This window comes from Falco naumanni, chromosome 15 (genome assembly GCF_017639655.2).
Source record: "Falco naumanni isolate bFalNau1 chromosome 15, bFalNau1.pat, whole genome shotgun sequence".
NCBI classification, from domain to species: domain Eukaryota; kingdom Metazoa; phylum Chordata; class Aves; order Falconiformes; family Falconidae; genus Falco; species Falco naumanni.
The window spans coordinates 5,313,245-5,319,366 of NC_054068.1; the positions used below are offsets into that span (position 1 = coordinate 5,313,245).

Here is a 6,122-nt window from a genome sequence, read left to right on the forward strand (position 1 = left end):
TGTTGGGCTGTCTGAAGGGGGATTTTTACTAACGAGTGTTGGCCAGCAAAGTCCTACACCCCCATGTCCCTGGGAGCACCAGCAACATTCCTCCAGAGAGTCCACACAACGGAAAGGTGGTGCCCCAGCAACACCTACTTTTCAGTTTTTACCACGGGTCGCAAGTCATACTGCGGTCTCTGAACAAATCACACAGGGGAGAAAGAGGAGCTTTGGCTGGTTTAGCTTGGAAGTGGGTAGAAAATTGCTCACAAGAAAAATTAGCAATGGGATCTGCTGCCTAAAGGGAATTGGATTGTCAAAGTCACCCTTGACAGGAGCCGAGAGCAAACAGGGGTCACAGGAGAAACAAACTGCTGTCACCACTGCTTCCCAAAATATACCAGCAGTATTTGTCACGGAGAGATTTCCATGATGCTGAAACAGCTTGTGTGACAACCCATGGGGAATCACAGTTCATTAGAGCAAAAATTAAGACACTTGACTTAAATGCTCCAGTACAGAAAACCTAATGACTGCACCAGGAATTTGTTACATGTAGAAACAGCCATTAAGAACCAGGAACAGCCCAGGTTACAACAGGGTTTCAAAAGGTTGAAGAAACCAAGCCTGAAGAGCTTTCATTTCTCTCTGGAAAGATTTGCTTTATCTCCAGGGGCTCCTGCCGTAGCAGCGTGCCTTGGATGCTGCCCTCGGCCATGCTGGTGCAGGTGCCCAGGGGACCCTGCAGGCGTTGCTGGTGCTCTGGCATCGCTCCTGCAAGCTGCGTGGTGCCAGTGACATACCAATGGACGTAATCTAACTGCCCATTCCCTGTGTGAAAGCCAACATTTATCTTCACCCCCAGTGACTCCACTCCTAGAGATAAATATGCTCAGGAGCTGTCAGATGGAGGCAGCTGTAGCACAGCTCTGATGTGCAAGTGTTGTCCTGCTTGAGTAAACAGCAGTAATGTCACTCTGGAAAGAAAAAGTCCTGGGGAGGTATATCACGTGTCCAGGTAGGACCCTGCCAGGTACCTCACAGCTGTCACAAGCTGTAGCAGAGCCAGGATCGGTCTTACAGTGACTGTGCCTTCACGTTAGTCACAGCAATCCTGCTTGCAGTACATGCATCGCTGCACACCAAACAGCAAAGGAGCAAGGACTTTCCAAGACCAGCCTAAATTAAGAGCAAGCCGAGGTTCTGGGGAACCGGTTTCCAAGGAATATGAGACCACCAGACCTCAATAAAGAGGCAACCACGAGCAAACCCTATTTCATCAGCCCTGTTCTTCCCAGGTGAGGGAAATCCTTACCCAGACTCACACGCCGCCCGAACAGTGTCCTCTTGGGCTGATCAAGCACTATGAAATAACAAGAGAAAACCAAAAGCAATGCCTACTTTCAGCAGATACCAGGAGGTTGTGCAAATATTTACACAGAAGATTAACTCTTCCAGAGGCACCTGGCCCTTCTAAACCAATTCCCTCCAAACGGTTTGAACTGAGTTTTATCTGCAGGCTCTGGGTATTTTTATTTGCAGTAAGATACACAAAAGGTCACAAGAGGTGCCTCTCAGCCTACACAGCCAGGAAACAGCCCCGTAATCTTTTCCTCATAGACAGAAAGCCTCACCTCTTGAATCATTAATCCCCTAAAAGACAGGCAGTGGGGTGCAGACACCATATATTGCAGTTAAAAGTCTCAGATAACTTTAGGATGAAAGCCCACATTTCCTCCCTTCCTCGCAGATGAAATCTCTGACACTTAGCAATGCTTTCAAGAGACTTCAAACCAACTAGACAAAGCGAAAAAAACATCCACTCCAGGCAACCCCCGGCCCCTCGATGCAGCACTCCCCACTGCTGGCGAGGACACCACCTCTCCCAGACCAGGAGCTCCCTTTACCTCCATTACACAAAGCCAGTTTGCCGGATTTTTAGCTTTAAGCTCTACCTGGAACACAGCACATCCATCATGTCACCCTCGGTCATGCTCAGGCACCCTTTGCTGCCTGATGCTCAAACCCAGCTGACACTGCTGGAGCCGGGATGCCGCGCCGCTCGCCGTGGATGCAGCCATCCATCATGGTGCACGTGGGTCTGTCACCACATCCCATTTCCTTCTCCACACTACATGCGAAACCAGTAGGCCGAGCAGAATAATTTATCTTCTTTTTTTTGACATCTATCCTTTTTTATTATTACTCTTTTTATCCTTAAGAACACTTGAAAAATGCAGAGGGAGCAATGGCACGGCCCAAAGCCGTGTTTACGGGTCACTGCTGGTGAGTGGGTGCCTTTTGGGCGATGTTTTTGTATTTTGTCTTTTTTCTTTTAAGAACAGTGCTTCCCACTCTAGCATCTAAGGCAACGCATTTGCAATCATAGCGGCAACATTTACGGTGAAAGGATATAAATAACCCTATATTACTGCATGAGCATGCAATTCATACGAGACCATGAAACAGTCAGCTCCCAACGAGAACTTTTAACACAATTCCACATGATAAAACATTTCCAAAAATGCTAAGTTTTTAAGCCCCTCGTTCCCTTAATTCATCTATGCCAAACATGCAACATGATTACATTGCTGTATATACATTAAAACATAATAATTGTATCATGTTCGCTCTGTTTTCCCCCATTCATCTTTTTAATTAAATTAGCTCCTCAGGATTTTGTACTTCAGGCAGCAAATTGAGTTTGTTTGAGAAATTAAAGGCAGCACGATGCTTCCTGAGATAGGCAGAAGCCATAACAGTGATTTCTAACCCTTTTTTCTGAAAAGGTAGGATTCACCCACACAGCAGGGGGATAAATCACCCTCGGGCTGCTCTCAGACGCGCATCTCCTTCTTCATCTGATTTGCTTTGTTCACTGAGTCATACACGCACCAGAGATTTCCACAGACGCTGGTGGATTGGTCCCAGTGCCTGTAGCTAACAGTGCATGCCCACAGGAAAACCAGGACAGACGATGCCTGCTTTCACAGATTGCTGTTATGGAAATTACTATGGCTAAAGGGCAATATTTTTTTTTTCCCCCCATTGTGAAACAAAGTACAGTGTAATTTTCTCTCCCCCAAAGAAATCAACACTGCTAGACTTGTGCTGCTTATTATGGGAGCACTGACGTGCATCATCCCTCTGCCAACATCTTCTCCCCATTCCCAGGGATGTGGGAATAAGAGACCTGCTTCACCCATGTACCACCCAAAACCACTGCGAGTAGGTCAGGCTTGGAGCATCCAGCCCCTGCCCTTTCCTCACCACAACACCCCGTGTCAGAAGGGGTCACCCCCATCCCAGGGGGTTGCATGCTGGGATGCTACAAAACCAAGTAACACAAGTAAGGCATCAACGTCAGTAATTTTTCCACAGTTCACAGTGCCTCAAATAGTACTTTCTAAAGTCAGGTGTGGTAGGAGGTGGTGGAGGAGGTGTGGAAGGCAGCGGGTAGGTTAACACGACCAAGAGCAGGACATGCCAGCAGAGCTGAACCTGCTCCCACACATTTCCTGAGCAACACCATGCCTGCTTCCTTCCTTCGCCTCCTTCGCTCTCTGCCATTTATACCAATCGCTGTCGTTTTGTTTTCTTTAGATCTTTCATTCTCACACCTCTTCACCCGTGCTTCACCTTTCGGCTCCTATTGTGAAGCCTGAAACGTGTCATGTTATACCACAAGGGGAAAGTCCCAAATCCAGGTGGGCTGGGTGGAAACATGGCTGGAACGTGAAACTCAGAAATAAAACAGTCTGATTCACGGGTCACCTCTGCAGGGCTCTGCAGAAAGAGCTGTGCACTCTGCGCCTCCCAGAGCCCCCCTGATCTACCAGGCTGGTGGCAAAGGCAGAGCCAGCTCCGCCAGGATTTGGGAGCCATCCCTCTGACCCCTGAGCTGTCCTTACTTTTCTCGCTCACGGCTGCTGGCAAGTTCCAAACGTTTAGCTCACAGGATTAGTTTCCAGCTTGCTCAGTGCTCTTTCCAAAGCTAAAGGCAACAAGATGAACGGGGATATAAACTTGGATTGTTTAACCTACATATTCCAGGCATTAAACCTGTGGAGACTGTTTATATCACCATAATTACTTTCATACAGGTTGGTAACGCCAGATTCATTAGCTTAGGTTACAATGACCTATACAACATGCCTAAAACCCATTTATCCTCCTAAAGAGATTTAAAACTCACCTGCTTTCATGAGATGTCAGTGATTCTTGATTTATGATTTGGTCATGCTTTAAAAATAAAAGCAATTACCTCCCTTACCAGGGTAAAGCCCACTGCCTCAAGGCTGCCACAGTACATCTATAATTGAACAGCAACAGCTCTAATGTTCGGCTCTGATGACAAAAGCGTTGGCTATTGAAATACTGCCTACGATGGTGTCTGCGTGCCAGGGAGCACTCCATCAGCTGACAAGTTTCAGCAGGAATGATTGCACCTCAGAGATCTCAGGATCCAACGTGCCGGGTGTTTCCTGGCTGTGGCAATACCTTCCATTCATGTATCCTAGCACTTTCAAGAAAGAAAGTGGAAAAAACCCCAACAACAACAACAACAAAAAACAACAAACAAACCGCAACATTCTCCTGTTAATTTCCTTGCAAGAGCCAAGATCCTTTGTTTCAAGGCTTTTCCTTTGAAGCCTGCATGAATTTTCTTTCAAAGGAATTTTCTTTTGACCATCCCTAGAAATATGATGACTCTGTCATGCACAATACACTTGGGTGTTGCATCATTTTGGGAACCCAGCTGGCTTGCACAACACAGCCATAAAAAGGCTAAACCAGGCAACGTTTTCTCCCAGGAAGGATCCCAGAACCAGTCTCTTTAGGAAAAGTGACCAAACTCATATATATGTCCCAAAGATGCTGTAAATATGATCGGTGCACAGATGCGTGTTGATGGCCCGGTGTGGACTCTGGTTCTAGTACATGAAATGTGACCCATTTTAGTTGTATCTGTGCAATGCCGTGCCCAGCCCAGATAATTTACAACAAAACCAGTGTGTTTTGACATCACTGAGATCTGAAATTTCCCCAGAAGCATCCGCTTGATGCAAAGAATAGATACAAAAATTACGACTTTTCTAATGCAACTATTAACACACAGGAAAAGCCCTCACGTACACCAGGGCACGCACTTGTAAGAACACGGAAGTTACTCCTTCTCGTCTCAGGATAGTAGGGACTCAAACTGGCAAAACCTAGAGATTCTCTAATATTCATGTGTATCTTAACAGTAAGAATGCATTGTAACAGTCACATAGTTGAATTTTAAATACTTTAGAAGTAACTACACTCCTGTTCGTGCTCATTAAATTAGAAAAAGTGACTATTCCCTTTCTCCCCGTCCCTGTTGTTGGCCTCTCCTAGTGAAAAATGGGGTTTAAGGTTACTGTACGTATTTGATGCTACATTGATGGCTGTGGCTTGACTAACAGAGCTGTGCATAAACATTACCAAGGCAGTCAGCATAACAGGGGCTGAGGCAAGCGGGTCTGCTCAGCCTCCTACAGAGCCTGAAAGCAGTTTTCAGATTAATCCTTGTCCCCAACATAACTGTCAGCGACCCAGAGCTCCCCACTCTCCTACACCACCAGTTTAACCCAATCCAAAACGCGCTAACCGAGCTCTCATTTGAACGCCCTTGAAACTTTCACAGCCCTTTTCCTTACCTCCGGCCACACCGACAGTCCCACACATCAACACTTCTCGAAACGCAGAGATGGTCCCTCGACAGGTGGCCAACAAGACCTCCCCACCATGGCTTCCTGCCATGGCCAGCCAACGACACAACCACAGAAACACCTGACATTTTATCTCTCTTCCCCAGCTTGCATCGCTAGAAGCATGCATTAGATATGGCTGTCATCAGGGGCTCTGTGAACAGGGCAAATGGATCCAGAATTAAAAAAAAGTTATAAAAACGAATGACTCTAATTCACTTTTTGTCTCACCAAAGCTACATATCTTAAAATCAGTTGCTCACATGAAATAAGACCATATGCCAGCCAGAGTAATAAAGGCAGAGTAGGAGAGTGGGAGCCCCAGGACACCAGCCAGGGATTTGCTTGGCAAAAAGCATCCGACAGCGTTTACTTCTTGGTCTCAACCTGCATTCCAGGGGCTGG

General features: G+C 46.6%; 1 protein-coding gene across 28 annotated transcripts in view; it reads right to left on the reverse strand.

The window, feature by feature from the left end:
• Window positions 1-5,861, reverse strand: part of LOC121097710 (arylamine N-acetyltransferase, pineal gland isozyme NAT-3-like) — a 37,894-nt gene extending 32,033 nt beyond the window's left edge. For 25 of the 28 annotated variants that reach the window (XM_040614933.1, XM_040614932.1, XM_040614929.1 and 22 more), the window contains exon 1: window positions 5,667-5,861. The gene's annotated coding sequence lies outside the window, so the exon portion shown is untranslated. Of the gene's footprint in view, window positions 1-1,297; window positions 1,346-5,666 lie in introns of all 28 variants that reach the window. The other 3 variants (XM_040614925.1, XM_040614902.1, XM_040614938.1) reach the window with 2 other exon arrangements.
• Window positions 5,862-6,122: the final 261 nt, after the last annotated feature.